This window comes from Salvelinus namaycush, chromosome 2 (genome assembly GCF_016432855.1).
Source record: "Salvelinus namaycush isolate Seneca chromosome 2, SaNama_1.0, whole genome shotgun sequence".
NCBI lineage: Eukaryota > Metazoa > Chordata > Actinopteri > Salmoniformes > Salmonidae > Salvelinus > Salvelinus namaycush.
Window position 1 is genome coordinate 45,287,491 of NC_052308.1, and position 17,454 is coordinate 45,304,944.

The following is a 17,454-nucleotide window of genomic DNA, read 5'->3' on the forward strand; positions in this document are numbered from 1 at the left end:
GCATTTCCCAGGGGACCCTATACAATGTTAAATACCCCTTCATCGTGTAGCTAGCTAGCTAACAGTCATGCTTCGTCTATTCCTCTTTTATTTAGAAGATACTGTACTGCACCAAAAACATGCTGATCGAGGCCTACACCAGCACTCATTTCAGGCTGATATCAGATAGCTAAATGTAATAAGTCAGATCAAACCTAGCTAACTAGCCATCCAACTAACTAGCAATAAGCATTAGAGGCTAACATGATTTATTGTCAGTCACAACTTGCTAAGAAAACACGACACAAACTAAGTGTCATTATAGAACGCTTTGAAAGCAGCATCGTTGTCACTAACATCTTGTTGCGTTTGACCATGCAGACTAAGTGAATGGCATGTGAAGTGCTCTTAACTCTGTGGTCAAGCAACACCAACTGCTCTCCTTTAGTAAAATGGGTTAGGGCTTGTTGTGGGAAGTGGCATGCAGGCAATGATGTATACAGTGCATTCGGAAAGTATGCAGACCCCTTGACTTCTTCCACATTTTATTACGTTACAACCTTATTCTAAAATTTATTAAATAAAAAGGTCCTCAATCTACACACAAAACCGAATAATGACAAAGCGGAAACAGGTTTTTAGAAATTTTAGCAAATGTATTAAAAAATAAACAGATGATAAACAGACATGATTTGAAAAGGCACACACCTGTCTATATAAAAAGGTCCCTGTCAGGGTCCCTGTCAAGGTCTCTGTCTCTGACAGTCCATGTCAGAGCAAAAACCATGGATTGTGTCGAGGCACAGATCTGGGGAAGGGTTCCAAAACATTTCTGCAGCATTGAAGGTCCCCAAGAACAAAGTGGCCTCCATCATTCTGAAATGGAAGAAGTTTGGAACCACCAAGACTCTTCCTAGAGCTGGCCGCCCGGCCAAACTGAGAAAGATCGGCATGACAGCCTGCTTGGAGTTATCCAAAAGGCACCTAAAGGACTCAGACCATGAGAAACAAGATTCTCTGGTCTGATGAAACCAAGATTGAACTCTTTGGCCTGGAGGAAACCTAGCACCATCCCTACGGTGAAGCATTGTGGCAGCATCATGCTGTGGGGAGGTTTTTCAGTGGCAGGGACTGGGAGACTAGTCAGGATCGAGGTGAAGATGAAGGGAGCAAAGTACAGAGAGATCCTTGATGAAAACCTGCTCCAGAGCACTCAGGACCTCAGACTGGTGCGAAGGTTCACCTTCCAACAGGACAACAACCCTAAGCACACAGCCAAGACAATGCAGGAGTGGATTTGGGACATGTCTCTGAATGTCCTTGAGTGGCCAAGCCAGAGCCCCGACTTGAACCCGAACGAAATTGTAGCATCATACCCATGAAGACTCGAGGCTGTAATCGCTGCCAAAGGTTCTTCAACAAAGTACTGAGTAAGGGGTCTGAATACTTATGTAAATGTGATCCATTTAAAAATAAAAATAAATTATATATGTAAACATTTCTAAAAACCAGTTTTTGCTTGTCATTATGGGGTATTGTGTGTAGATGGGGGGGGGGGGGGGGGGGGGGGGGAGACAAATTGATCAATTTTAGAATAAGGCTATAAATTGGTTCGTCCTTTAAAAGTTGCAGCGTACTGCGGCGCAGCTTGCATGGTGCAGCAGAATTCTATGGCAGGTTATTTAAGTGTGAACCACCGGTACCATTAATGCTAGTTAGACTACCGGAGGGCATCTTTGAGAAGTATTTTATAGCCTTCAATAGTGTCTTTACTAGAGAATTTAAAACCTTTTTTGTAAGAACATAGTATACGGGGCTGATAAAGAAATGTTGCTTAATTCATTTGATTAATATTATATTGTTTCTATTCCAGGAAAACGAAAAGCCCTCTGTTTACGTTAGGATGGAAAGGAAAATATGGAGCTGTACAACGTGACAGTCGGGAGTAGGCTACAGTGCTTGGCTATTTAGCTAAAGAATCCCCGTGCCATGCGGGAGACCGGGGTTCAATTCCCCAACGGGGAAGGAGTAGGCTGTCCTTATAAATAAGAATTTGTTCTTAGCCGACTTGCCTAGTTAAATCAAGTTTACACTAAGAGCATAACATTTCAACACCATAATTGCAGTCTAACCAATACCCAAATGGAGATTCAGTGAAAATATCTTTGATTTATCAAGACCAGTCGCCATGCTTGTCTCAAAGCAGCGCGAAACTGTGCTAAAATAGTTGTAGGCTATTGCTTCAAATCCTATTGCTTCTAACTTCAATATGATCTTTAAATAAATAAGACCTACACCACTTTTAACAGCACATTACTCAACACTAGTGAGACTCATGTCGCCTACGGTAGGCCTACAGTATATCGAAAAATATCGATTTAGATGGCGATATCGAATATCGCCATCAATTGCATAGAGTATTGGAGAATTCTAAATTAAAACCAAAAGCCGCCTCACGGGTCTCCCGGTTTCGGCCGGAACGGGTATAGAACCTGCATCTGTTTGTACTGCGGGAGCCCCCATCCACTCTGGAGCACCTATCCAAAGTATCAAAATACAGAGAGGTGTTGTTAAAGGTATATTGTCCTGCTAATAGGCCATAATGGGCTATTATAATACTGTACATGGTGTCCAGGTCAGGATACCCAAAACATTTCAGAAAGAATGCTGGTACTTATTTTGATCCAAAGCCATGAATGAGCGAGTCACACAGCTTTATGTAGGTGCTGGCTATATGACTGTGCCATCAACTTGATTATATATGAGGTTATTTTGTTTTCAAAAATACGAAAGTGAGCGATTGTAATCTGAATAAAGGCCAAAATAATATTTGTAAAGGCCAATACATTTATTTCTGTTTTTAGAGGAAGAGAAACGCTGGGTCAATTGTTTGCCGCCCTATGGGACTCCCAATCACGGTCCGATGTGATACATAATAATACTTTTTGTTGTATTATTTGTTTTGTCTTTTCTGGTGGATTAAACTGAAATTGCAACCAATCACGGCCGGTTGTGATACAGCCAACTTGTTTACCGTCATTAGATAACTTTGTTCTAATATTTCTGTACTCAGTGATATTTATTCCCATAGTAATTCGTTATGGATCCACAACAAAATATCTGCATTTTGAAAGTATTTATTATTTTATTAACGAAAGCATAAAGATGCCATTATTAGTTACATTGTTTTAGTTTGGACGTGCAGACTGGCACTAAGAACAGCGGGAACGTTTCCCCGAGTCAGTGGCATTATTTGTGCAATGCCCCTTAGTGTTGCTCTGTGCTACCCAGTGTGGCGGTCTACCTCCCCTCCCTCATGGGCTAGGTCCGTCTCCTGTACGCGGCTCTGTGGCCCATCCCCTGCCCTCGTACCTTGAGCGCTTTCAGTGGATACAGCTGGAGAACTGCATGGCAATCCCATTGTGCACCACCCGGGAGCCATGACAAATATATATTGTCCTGCTAATAACATATGTGAGAATTTCCAAGGGGCTTTTACATAATTCTAAACTAATAAATAATACATTTTGGAGATTATTTATTTTTCATAACGTAAAACGAGCGAGAAAAAAGCCATTCTTGAACATGGGGTGAGACATTGTTAGTAATTTGTAAATAAAGCAAGTTTGTTATTTAGAAGTATTTATTTATGTTTTTAGAGGGAGAGATACCAAAATGCTACAGTCATCTCATGGGTCTCCCAGTCGAGGCCGGCACAGGTATTGAACTAGCATCTGTAGCAACACAGCTTGCACTGCTATGCAGTGTCTTAGACCATTGCGCCACTCAGGCGCTGTACAACGTGACCGGTCGGGAGTGGCCTACAGTACTACAGCAAGAGCAAAATAATCCTAACAAAATAAAAGAATAAAAACCTTAATGTAATAGCACTTTTAGTAAGTAATACTGAAGTCGTGCACAATGAGTTTCTATTTCGGTTTATGTCACCCATTCATTGTCAGTTAGACACAGTAGGACCCAAAAGCATAATCAGTGCTCCAACTCCCCCTTGCGCTGGTCTGGAGCAATGAAGTGGTGACGCAGGGTACCGTACTAAACGCAGGGTACAGTACTAAACCCGCAGCATAATCGCAAAAGTTTTAGTGGGGCAACCACTGTATATACAGCTGAAGTCGTAAGTTTACATACACATAGGCTGGAGTCATTAAAACCCGTTTTAGAACCACTCCACAAATTTTTCCAATGACTTTGTTGTTTACAGACAGATCATTTCACTGTATCACAATTCCAGTTGGTCAGAAGTTCACATACGCTAAGTTGACTGTGCCTTTAAACAGCTTGGAAAATTCCAGAAAATTATGTCATGGCTTTAGAAGCTTCTGATAGGCTAATTGACATCATTTGAGTCAATTGGAGGTGTACCTGTGGATGTATTTCAAGGCCTACCTTCAAACTCAATGCCACTTTGCTTGACACCATGGGAAAATCTAAAGAAATCAGCCAAGACCTCAGAAAAAAAATTGTAGACCTCCACAAGTCTGGTTCATCCTTGGGATCAATTTCCAAACACCTGAAGGTACCACGCTCATCTGTACAAACAATAGAACACATGTATAAACACCATGGGACCATGTAGCCGTCATTCCGCTCAGGAAGGAGAGGCGTTCTGTCTACCAGAGATGATCGTACTTTGGTGTGAGAAGTGTAAATCAATCCCAGAACAGCAGCAAAGGACCTTGTGAAGATGCTGGAGGAAATAGGTACTAAAGTATCTAAATCCACAGTAAAACGAGTCCGATATGGACATAACCTGAAAGGCCGCTCAGCAGGGAAGAAGCCACTGCTCCAAATCCGCCATAAAAAAGCCAGATAACGGTTTGCAACTGCACATGGGGACAAAGATCGTACTTTTTGGAGAAATGTCTTCTGGTCTGATGAAGAACAAAATAGAACAGTTTGGCCGTAATGACCATCGTTATATTTGGAGGAAAAAGGGGGACGCTTGCAAGCCGAAGAACACCATCCCAACCGTGGATCACGGGGGTGGCAGCATCATGTTGTGGGGGTGCTTTGCTGCAGGAGGGACTGGTGCACTTCAAACTAGATGGCATCATGAGGCAGGAAAATGATGTGGATATATTGAAGCAACATCTCAAGACATCAGTCAGAAAGTTAAAGCTTGGTCGCGAATGGGTCTTCCAAATGGACAATGACCCCAAGCATACTTCCAAAGTTGTGGCAAAATGGCAACAAAGTCAAGGTATTGGAGTGGCCATCACAAAGCCCTGACCTCAATCCTGTAGAACATTTGTGTGCAGAACTGAAAAAGCATGTGCAAGCATGGAGGCCAACAAACCTGACTCAGTTACACCAGCTCTATCAGGAGGAATGAGCCAAAATTCACCCAACTTATTGTGGGAAGCTTGTGGAAGGCTACCCAAAACGTTTGACCCAAGTTAAACAATTTAAAGGCAATGCTACCAAATACTAATTGAGTGTATGTAAACTTCTGACCCACTGGGAATGTGATGAAAGAAATAAAAGCTGAAATAAACCATTCTCTCTACTATTATTCTGACATTTCACATTCTGAAAATAAAGTGGTGATCCTAACTGACCTAAAACAGGGAATTTTTACTAGGATTAAATGTCAGGAATTGTGAAAAACGGAGTTTAAATGGATTTGGCTAAGGTGTATGTAAACTTCCAACTTCAACTGTACATCATTGCATGCAGGAGAGGGAGAGAGGCGACTTGAAAGTAGCTAACAGTAAAATAAAAAAATTGACATTACACACGCATCACATTTAACAAACCAAACATTGAAATTCCGTTATAGAAGGTAAAGTAAAAACTCAAACCAGTCCGTGTATCAATACCAGTATATAGTAAAACAGAGTCAATTACCTTGACATTCTTATTTTACAACATGATCGGCATCTACTTGAACTTGCCAACATTATCACTTCAATATGGACAAATCAACTCCTTTACAAGGAAGGAAAAAAATACCCAGACAACATGTTTTCTAAAGGAAATTGGAACCTTCACAAAGATGCAACTGAGCAGGAAACATCTCAATGAGAAATGCACATTTCAAGCCCAAATCCACATTTTAAAAAAGGTAGGGGTGGTGAGCAATGAGGCTTTGTTTCATCTGACAGAACTCCCCTTAGGACATTAGTGCTCCTTTGACATCCTGGGGAATAGCCTAGTCTTTCAGTCCCCAAGAAAGTTGGTTGTAATCAGTGAAGTCATGGGCTTTCTTTTTTTATCTGCATGACCAGAGCATTAGGACAGTGCGCTACTGAAGAACCATATCTGCCATAGTAATTACATATTCCTCTTTCTGTTCCTGTTGTTCTTTTTCTGTGAAAATGTGTTTTGATTTGCATCTGAATTCACAAACCGGTAAATTGGTTATTCTGCCGCACGCCACGCCACAATCCCTGGCATTATAAATAGAGGCGTGTGTGTTAGTGTTCAGATTTGATTGGAGTTTGCGTTGGGTGCTGCTTCGGCTGTATTCTAAGTAGGCTATAGCATTACAGATGTCAACGTGCGATTGATACTGGGATATAAAACTAACAGAAGCAACTGCTCCAATGAATGCTCTGCCACATACCGAGGTAAAAAGGTTTTATATCAGACGTTCACTAGAAATTTGCCGTAAATGTTCATTCCTCTGATTACTACGAAGGATCTTTCACAAGCAAATGCTTTTGTTAGGGACCGGGCAGATTGCACTTTCATCCCAGTCAAAAAGAACAATCACTATGAGGGCCCTTGAGTGTCTCAGTGATGAGGTTATTTCTTTAAATATATGTACCTTTTAACTGTAAGATCTCTTTGAATGATTGTTACATAAACCTCAAATGTTTTTGAAAAAGCCTGGCCCACTTCTTCAACTAAGTTTTGATTTGATAGAAATGATCAAATCATAACAATATGGCTAAGATAGTAAATCATTGAACATTAATGGATTGAATGGACCTGTTAAACGAAAACGAGACCTTATGTACTTGAAAAGACTGATGTTGCGTTTATACAAGAAACACAACTAACAGGGGCAGAACAATAAAGTTAGAGGGAATGGGTTGGACAGGTATTTGCCTCTTCATATAAAACAAAGACACAGGGAGTAGCTGTGTTGATTAATAAGAATTTACCCTTCTGTGTAACGAAAACAATTATTGAGCCACTGGGACGTTAAGTAGTGGTCCATGGAAGAATGTATTCTGAATCTTGGACCTTGCTTAATGTATATGCACCTAATTATGATGATAATTTTTATTCAAGATATATTCCTCAAGGTAGTGGAATTTCAGGGAACACTTAGTTTGGGGCGACTTACATTTTTGTCTGGATCTGATTCTGGATAGATCCTCAACTAAAGCAACTTTATTGACTAAGTCAGCCAAATGTATTATCATTTATAAAAGACTTCAATTTGAAAGGCACATGGAGACAGCTCCACCCCCAAGATAGGGATTACTCATTCTACTCCTGCCCGCATAACCCAGATTGATTATTTTCTCCTATCAGCAGAGGTAACCCATAGAGTTGTGGAAACTGAGTATTTATCCAGAACTCTCTCAGATCAAAAGTGTGAGGGGAGCTTGGATGCCAGATGGAGTTCAAGGGACCTATAGATGCCGCCTAAACCCAAGTCTTTTCAAGTAGGCAGAATTTTGTCAATTTATCAAAGACCAAATAAAGTTTCTGTAAAAACTGTCCATCCTCTCCCTCTAGTTTTGTACTCGGTGATACATTAAAGGCCTTTCTTATGGGTCAAATCATTTCCTATACCAAAAGGTCAAAAAGAAAATGCACTGCTGAATTAGAGAATTAAATTCTTTCACTACAAAGGAGTGTGTGACCCTAGGGTGGCAACACATATTTTCAAAATTATTTCAATGGGTCTTTCACCATTCGGATTGTTTTATACTGTTCAATTCATGCCAGCTAACTAGCGATTAGCATTAGTGGCTAACACGATTTAGCTTAACTTCCTAAGAAAATACAAACTAGCTGTTTTCAGATGTAATAAACACAAACTAATATTGTAATTATAGAACGCATGTGGATTTATATTAAGATCAAAGTAGAAACAACATTGTTGTCATCAACATTGTTGTATGTGCTGCATTGACCATGCAGACTGAACGAAAGTGTCTCGTGGTCAAGCAACAACAAACGAGCTCCTTGAGTGACAGGGGGTGGGACTAGGTCTGTGTGGAAAGTGGCATGGAGAGAGAGCGGAGAGGGATGACCCAAGCAGCAGAGTAAACTATAAAAATTGACGTTATACACAGCGTATCACATTTAACAAATCAAACATTAAAATACCGTTATAGAAGGTAAAGTAAAAACCCAAACCGGTCCATGAATAAATACCGGTATATAGTAAAATATGGTATAGCGCCCAGCCCTAGCCTGGCAGAAAAAAGCTGAGGAGAATTTGAGAACCATCAACACAGAACGGTCTGTGTTGGTCTCACAACGGTCTCACAATCCGGAAGAGATGATTCATTCATTTAAACAATACACTTCTGATGGAACGAAACCAGCAATGATAGCCACATTTCTGTCTACTATTGAACTACCTCACACACGAAGAGAAAGCAATTCCCTCTCTACAATCTGGCAAATCACCAGGAGACAATGGCTTTCCCCCCCAGGAGTTTTATAAAGAGTTTAAGGATTCGCTTATTCCTCTTGATGGATGTTCTAAAATAAGCTGCTGAGATGCAGAGCCTACCGGACTCCTTTTCCACTGGCATTATAACAATTATACAAAAAAAAAAATCCTCTACAATGCTCTTTCTATAGGCCAATCTCGCTCCTCAATGCTGACTATAAATCCATTTCTAAGGCGATGGCTAGTAGATTAGGACAATATTTGCCAAACCTGATTAACACCGATCAAACGGACTTCAGAAAAGATCCTCCACCAATAATTTCCGTGGGTTATTCAACGTAATGTACATGGCCAGTGTAAGGAGCGATCATAGTATAGCGGTATCGCTAGATGCTGAAAAGACATTTGATAGGCTGGAGTGGCCATACCTGTTCAAGGTCCTTGTTAAATTTAACTTTGGTCCTTCGTTTGTCAACTGGGTGAACACTTTATACCATAAACCGCAAGCCAAGATATCCACTAATGGCATGATGTCAGCCATATTCCCACTCTTTATAGGTAGACAGGGCTGTTCACTTTCTCCACTCCTTTTCGTGCTAGCCATAGAACCCCTGGCGGAGGCCATAATGGATCCTGGCATAAAGGGCTTTCAGGTAGGCCAGATAACGCACAAGATCATTGTTCGCAGACAACATTATTTTGTTCCTCTGACTCGACCCCTCTCAAGACTTCAGATGCTTTTGGGTACATAAAGGTCTATATCAGGTTACAAAGTCAACATGGACAAAAGTGAAATGCTTTGCCTATTATGTACCTATTTGAATCTTTACCCATAAAACTCCAAGGGTGAGCCTGGACAAATTAACATGGGATTATAGTCTAGGAGGTCTCCGGCAACCAAATTTTAAGATGTATTACTGGGCAGCAGATATTAGATTCATTTCATTCTCAACTGAAACAGAACCAGCCCCTTTGTGGACTCAGATGGAAATGTATGCTCTTAATGATGTCAGGAGTAATACTATATTAACAAAAACGACCAATCCCTGTACCATCAATTTAGTAAGATCTTGGTATGAAATTCATAAGTTATTTGGTCTGAAACAAGACTTGTCCCCCAAAACACGCCTGTGGCAAAACAGACTCCTGGAATGAACAACTACTCCATGATAACCATGACTCATAGATTTATATCCATATATTTTTGTATTATTAGTGTAATTAATCACATCACTGAGAGGGCCTGTATAGTGACTGCACTTTCACCCCAGTCAAAAAAACCTAAACAAGAAATCTGCCGGTCCCAAACAACAACAAAAAATATTGTGAAAGATCCTTTGTAGTAATCATAAAGTAATGGAAATTGTTGTCAACGTTAACATAGGCTACCAGCAAATGTCTGTTATAAAACCTACTTTACCTCGGTCTGCCACAAACCTTCCTAATAGTTTGAGCTTCCATCCCCTTGACAACAATTTGTGGACTTAAAATAGCAGACTCATAGTTTGTGGACTTAAAATAGCAGACTCATAGTAGCAGGAGGCTACTATGAACTAAAATAGGCTCCCAGAGAAGACAGTAATGTGTGTTACTCAGCAAAATATCTGTAGCCTATATCTTGAGGTTTAAGGGCCTGTGTCTATTGGCTACTGAGTAGTTTTTCAATATTGACACGGCAATGTATTGGATGGGTTAAGTAAAAACCTGCACACACATAAGCAGAAATCAACACACAAAGTTTAGTAAGTGAGAGTGGCAAGACTAATTGCATAACTCACACCACTGTTCAGCAAGCACAGACCCATCGCCTTTATTATACTGTTACATAAGGCGGCCCCCAGGTACAGTTTGTCATGAGAGGACTCATTGGCGTACCATGGAGTGAGATCTAGCTCGATCAGCCAGAATGTTCTATCTATAAACAGTCAATGCAATGTCCACCACAGCAACATAGCTTAGTGTAGTTTACTCAAACCCTAAACAACAAAAACACCTGAAAATTTGAAGTAGATAGCTAACTGTGTTAGCTCATCGGGGAAACATTTAACGAGTCATAACGTTACTTGCATGACTCGCTACCTGCATCAGAGGTTAGCAAGAGTATCTACAACTTTAAGGTGACAGTTAGGTAATTCATTATAGACATCTGCAGTGTAAAGTTAGCAAGCTAGTAGAAAACGTAGATATGTTGTAGGCTACAGTGCAGTAAGGGCTACCCCGCTAGCCACTTTGACAGCTAGCTTGCTAGATGTCGCTCCGCCTGGCCTGGTTAGCTACTGGTAGCGTCAGCTAGTTTTGAATGAGTGATTCAACGTAATGCGACCAAGGCAAGAGGGACCTGGCGGGTATGTTTGGAAAACAATTAATTGCCGAGTAGATTAACATAGAGGACGACATATAGCTAGTTAGCAAGTCGGGATGTTAACAGTTTCATGACGAGTTAACGTTAGCTAGCAAACGAGTAACGACGTTAAATGGATGACATGAAATAACCAAGCTAACGCGCAGGCCTTAACGTTACTTGGCCAAAAGACTGGCACATAGCTAACTAAGTACATAACTAGGTTACGAATACAATCAGACATACAGAATATCGAATGTCCACATCTTAGCTAAATAGTTAGCTACTTAACTAGCTGGCCTGCTGCTGACTCGTTCACTCCCCCTGCCACCGCCCCTGAAAGAAAATGGACATAACATCTTCCATGAATCTTCTTACCAGTATCTGCTCTGTCTTGCGTCTCCAAAAACGTATTTACACCCCCCGGCAAAACACTGTCTTTAAACTTTCTCTAGACAGAAGTACGTTTTTATTGGAATCGAAATCTCTTTCCTGCATCATCGTGGGACGCCATCTTGATTTGTCAGCCTTCCTATGGTTCCTGTTTGATGTCACATTTTCACATCATGACGACACAGCCGTAGATAAATATTACTGCGTTCAAACCTACTGGGAACTCGGAAATCCGAGTTTTCAAAACAACTGGGAACTCCGACTGTGAAAAATCGATGTGAACGGTCATCCAACTCGGAATTCCAACTCGGGAACTTGGGCCTAAATTCAAGAGCTTCGACTTTCCGACCTGAAGATCACTGACATCCTGATTTGACCACGTATTTTCTGAGTTCCCAGTTGTTTTGAACGCGGCATATGGTGCTTTCGGGACAACTGGGAACTCTGGGGATAATATTTTTGGTCAAATCATGAAGTCGGTGATAATCAGGTTGGAAAGTCGGAGCTCTTGAAAGATGCCAGAGTTTCCGACTTGAAATTCCTAGTTGAATGACTGTTCACAACGATTTCTTCCCAGTCTGAACTCTTTTTTCCCGAGTTCCCAGTGGTCTTGAATGTTGTATTGCTTCCATGCTGTGTTGTTGTCTTAGATCTCTCTTTATGTACTGTTGTGTTGTCTCTCTTGTCATGATGTGTGTTTTGTCCTATATTTTTATTTAATTCTATTTTTTTTTAATCCCAGCACCGGTCCCCACAGGAGGCCTTTTGCCTTTTGGTAGGCTGTCATTGTAAATAAGAATTTGTTCTTAACTGACTTGCTGACTAGTTAAATAAAGGATAAATAAAATAAAAAAATAACAACAATAAAACACTGAACTCGGAAGTAGGAGATTTGCCCTGCAATATTGAAGAGGAATTTATAAGTAATTTATTCTTTGAATGTATTTGTACTAAGATCTTGTTTAGATCAACTGGTGCTAGGGTTCGGCTTGATGGTAAAAATGTTTGACTTTTGTTTGATGATAAGGATGTAGATCAAAACAAAGTATATACACTATATATACAAAAGTACCGCTTCAAATTAGTGGATTCGGCTATTTCAGCCACAACCATTGCTGACAGATGTATAAAATCGAGCACACAGCCATGCAATCTCCATAGAGAAACAGTGGCAGTAGAATGGCCTTACTGAAGAGCTCAGTGACTTTCAACGTGTCACTGTCATAGGATGACACCTTACCATAAAGGCTGTTCGTCAAATTTCTGCCCTGCTAGAGCTTCCCTGGTCAAGTTTAAGTGCTGTTATTGTGAAGTGGAAACGTCTAGGAGCAACACCGGCTCAGCCGTGAAGTGGTAGGCCACACAATCTCACAGAACGGGACCCCAGAGTGCTGAAAAATCATCTTTCCTCGATTGCAACACTCACTACCAAGTTCCAAAACGGCCTCTGAAAGCAACGTCAGCACAAGAACTGTTCGTCAGGAGCTTCATGAAATGGGTTTCCATGGCAGAGCAGCCGCACACAAGCATAAGATCACCATGTGCAATGCCAAGCGTCGGCTGGAATGGTGTAAAGCTCGCCGCCATTGGACTCTGGAGCAGTGGAAACACGTTCTCTGGAGTGATGAATCACGCTCCACCATCTGGCAGTCCGACGGACGAATATGGGTTTGGCGGATGCCAGGAGAACGCTACGTGCCCCAATGTATAATGTCAACTGTAAAGTTTGGTGGAGGAAGAATAATGGTCTGGGGCTGTTTTTCATGGTTCGGGCTAGGCCCCTTAGTTCCAGTGAAGGGAAATCTTAACGCTACAGCATACAACTACATTCTAGTGCTTCTGATTCTGTGCTTCCAACATTGTGGCAACAGTTTGGGGAAGGCCCTTTCCTGTTTCAGCATGACAATGCCACAGTGCACAAAGCGAGGTCCATACAGAAATGATCTGTCTAGATCGGTGTGGAAGAACTTTACTGCCCTGCACAGAGCCCTGACCTCAACCCCATCGAACACCTCTGGGAGGAATTGGAACACTGACTGCAAGACAAGTCTAATCGCCCAACATCAGTGCCCGACCTCGTTAATGCGCATGTGGCTGAATGGAAGCAAGTCCCAGCTGCAACGTTCCAACATCTAGTTAAAAGCCTTCCCAGAAGAGTGGAAGCTGTTATAGCAGCAAAGGGGGGACCAACTCCATATTAATGCCCATGATTTAGGAAGGACATGTTCGACAAGCAGATGTCCACATACTTTTGGTCATGTAGTGTATAACGAATCTCTTCATTATGTAAGGAAAATATTACATACATACATAAATGCAAGTAGGCAAAAGAAAGCAAAATATTTTTTAATTTGTCTTGAATTTGATCTGAAAATGCTGCAAAGTCTGAAAAACAGTAAAGCAAAGCAAACCCTGTATTTTTGTTTAAATGTGTATACCCCTGTGTATACATTTTGTCTCTGTTATTTGATATACTGTTTTGTAAGATATGTTTCTATATTGTGTTATATGCTATTTGTTGTTGATTAAAAAATTAACAAAAATAAAAAAGGATGGCATGCAATTTTTTTCATCGTATTCTCTTTGATAAAAATGATAAAACATTAAATTGCACATAATAGTTGGGCATGTTTATTTTCTAAAATATAATAAAAAGTAGGAAATGCTACACTTTTGGATTACACAAACATGACTGAAATTGGACAAAAAATGTAATTCTCTCAGAAAATACAAAATGTTATTTAAAAAATCATTAAACAATTAAACAAAACAAAAATCACATCCCAGTGCAATGTATAGTATTTTTTTTGGTCCATCATCCGTGGGCTACACTGAAGAGATGTTCCCAAACATTTTCTTTATAGGATTTGTGTCACCCTAACCTGGATTCATTACTTATTTAAGCCCCGTGAAATATATTCTGAACTGGGGTCAGGAGAATATGATGGCTAGTCAGTCAAGTGTTTCCGTGGACCACTATAGGCCGGGAAAGAACAGCTAGTTTTCTCTTGAGCGCCCATTGCCAACGTCGTTGGGTTTATTGATAATTTTCATAAAACAGTGACTAGATTATAAACCCAACTTTGGGGATCCAATGTGGGTAGGAGATTGCGCAAAAGCATATCAACATGAGATAATTCAGCATTATGCATGATTACCCTTTCAGAACAAAATAGCACATGCGACAAAGCATATATCTTCATCTGATCCTGACTACAAATTTCTTTAAAGCCACAGTCCTTGACTTTGTGTTTCAGCCCAACGGCAGCCCCACCACTTGGTTTGTTATAAAGTTAAGGGATGGGGCTGAGGAAATTTAACTACTCTCAAATCCAAACCCAAGTCCCTGCGACTGTTAGTCCAATAGCTTAACCGTTACACAAAGAGGTCCAGGTTAGGTGTTGTTGTCAAGACTTCCGCCGGAGTCGGTCCCTCTCCTTGTTCGAGCGGCATTCGGCGGTCGACGTCACCGGCCTTCTAGCCATCACGATCCACTTTTCATTTTCCATTTGTTTTGTCTTTGTTTTTTACACACCTGGTTTCAATTCCCCCATTACATGTTCATTATTTAACCCTCTGGTTTCCCCCATGTTTGTGTGCGTGTTTGTTTTATTGTTAAGCTGTATCTGACGGCTGGTATATTGTTACCGGGTTTTGTTATTACGCCAGTTTATTTCGTGGTACCGGTATTTTGTCCAGTTTTTTCTTGAATTAAATACCTTGTCTACGCATCTCAGCTCTCCTGCGCCTGACTCCTTTCACCAGTTACCCACAGCCTTGACAGTTGTACTAACATGTCCCTTTAATTCACTCTCACAAGTCCCTTGTGCCCATACCTTTGGGACATACTTTACCAGGGTGAAAGTCCCACTTCGAACACCAATATAGTGAATTCATGGGGTATCTCAACTCAATCGGAGTCTCTTAACGAGATTGCTGGGTGTTGATGTAAGCCTGCTACATCATCAGCTAATTGAAATTACCATTGAAGAACAGGAAATATCCCAGATTGTGCCTTTAATAGTACTATCAGCCAAACTGGACTTCCTTTCCTTCCAATGCTTTGATCAAGGAGGCGGGAGATGCAAAATAAAAAATAATAATAGTGAAGACATCAAAACTATGAATTAACACACAAAAGTTAAACAAATCAAAATGTATTTTAGATTATTCCATATGTGTTATTTCATAGATTTGATGTCTTCACTATTATTCTACAATGTAGAAAATAGTAAAAAGAAATACCCTGGAATGAGTAGGTGTGTCCAAACTTTTGACTGGTACTGTATATATATTTTTTTTCCGGCACTCCTACTTCCTGCGGCTATGTGGTTGGTATGGTTTACAAACTTGGGAACCAAGCTCCAGTGTAGCCCTGTTATCGCCTGGACATGTTGAAATATCTTCACGCCTAGAAAAGTCTCCCATAGCTTCAAAGTACTGTAACACTTGAATCAGTGGGATCTGTTAAACTCTATCAATCATGTTTTACAAGTCTCTTTAAAAAAACATGGTTATTTTTAAAGTGTTAAGATAAGGAATATTTAGAGATAGGGTACTTACTGGGATGTAGTTCCAGTCAGGGTTTTGTCTGCATGGCTTCCCAGAGGAATAACTCTTACTTATACTGTAGAGAGAGAGACACACCTCCACACCTCACCTCCTTCAACGCAATAAACTAAATAGACAGCTGCGTTTCGTGTGTGTGTGTATGTGCGTGAGAGAGAGAATAAAATAATCTGCCAATATTTCTTGATATTCTTTCATTTTACAAAAAAATCGAATTAAATAGTGCATATTGTCCATTGGGTTTTATAAAATGTATTATAATTAATTCTTTATATGTACAGTATGTGTGATATACAGTACCAGTCAAAAGTTTGGACACACCTAAGCATTCAAGGGTTTTTCTTTATTTTTACTATTTTCTACATTGTAGAATAATAGTGAAGACATCAAAACTATGAAATAACACATGGAATCCTGTAATAACCAAAAAAGTGCTAAACAAAGGCAAAGGGTGGCTACTTTGAAGAATCTCAAATATAAAATATATTTTGATTTGTTTAACACTTTTTTGGTTACTACATGATTCCATGTGTTATTTCATAGTTTTGATATCTTCACTATTATTCTACAATGTAGAAAATAGTAAAAATCAAGAAAAACACTGGAATGAGTAGGTGTGTCCAAACTTTTGACTAGTACTCTATATACTGCAATTCAGCTTTTAGATGAAATATTCTCTTCTCAGGTAGGCCTATTAATAATTTATGAAGCAATATGAGAAATACAAGCAATAAGCATGAGGATTAAAGACAGATAAAAATAAATATCCAGGACACACGAAAGCAGCGTAAGTTATGTTGAATTCACCAATGGAAGCCATCAGGCTGTAATTTCATAAAGTAGATGACTTAACTGTTGTCTCATTTATACTAGCTTGTGTGTCCTATTGTACTTTCGTAGTAATTTATACCCGTGTGTGAATCCTTTATCTTATAACTATTTGACAACCAAGATGACATTTTCTGTAGGCTACAGCAATGACCCGTTGGAATCGAAACTTGGCAAGGAAATGTTTTAGCCTACAACACGTTTAAACTTTCGGTCTTGTAGAAGATTCCTCATGTGTAGGTGTGTGTCTGGGATGAGGTGTGTGGCAATACACAGTGGTTTGACGTGCAGCCCGTTGGCAGTGCTTGCTGTGACTTGTAGTGCAGTGCATGGCAGGCGGTATGGAAGCGGGCCTAAATTAATTGACAACTCAAATCATTGCCCTGACCAGATTGAAACGTGTCATAGGCCGGATTCAGCCCGTGGGGCTTGTGTTTGATACATGTTCTAGAGTGACTCTAACTTGTTTTGTTATTGCTTTAATGGTATGAATTGTAAATGGGTTTGTCCTTGTCTCCCTAGGCAGAAGGGAGACTAGGGTATAGAAACTAATTACCATTGAGGGTTTTATACCCATCATCTGGGTGCCAATTCATCATATTTTGTTGTCACTATTGAAAGTCCATTGTCTATCAACTCTATCTGTAAATTATACGTGAGGAAAAACTATAGGCTTTAATTACATTAAATTATGTTATTGACGATACATTAAAAAACTGCCAAACAAAAACAAAGTGCACAT

At 40.2% G+C, this 17,454-nt stretch overlaps 1 protein-coding gene across 1 annotated transcript in view; it reads right to left on the reverse strand.

The window, feature by feature from the left end:
* LOC120063882 (ubiquitin-associated protein 1-like) overlaps positions 1-11,467 on the reverse strand; it is a 37,552-nt gene extending 26,085 nt beyond the window's left edge. The window contains exon 1 of the mRNA XM_039014203.1: positions 11,301-11,467. The gene's annotated coding sequence lies outside the window, so the exon portion shown is untranslated. The remainder of the gene's footprint in view (positions 1-11,300) is intronic.
* Between the last annotated feature and the right edge of the window lie 5,987 nt (positions 11,468-17,454).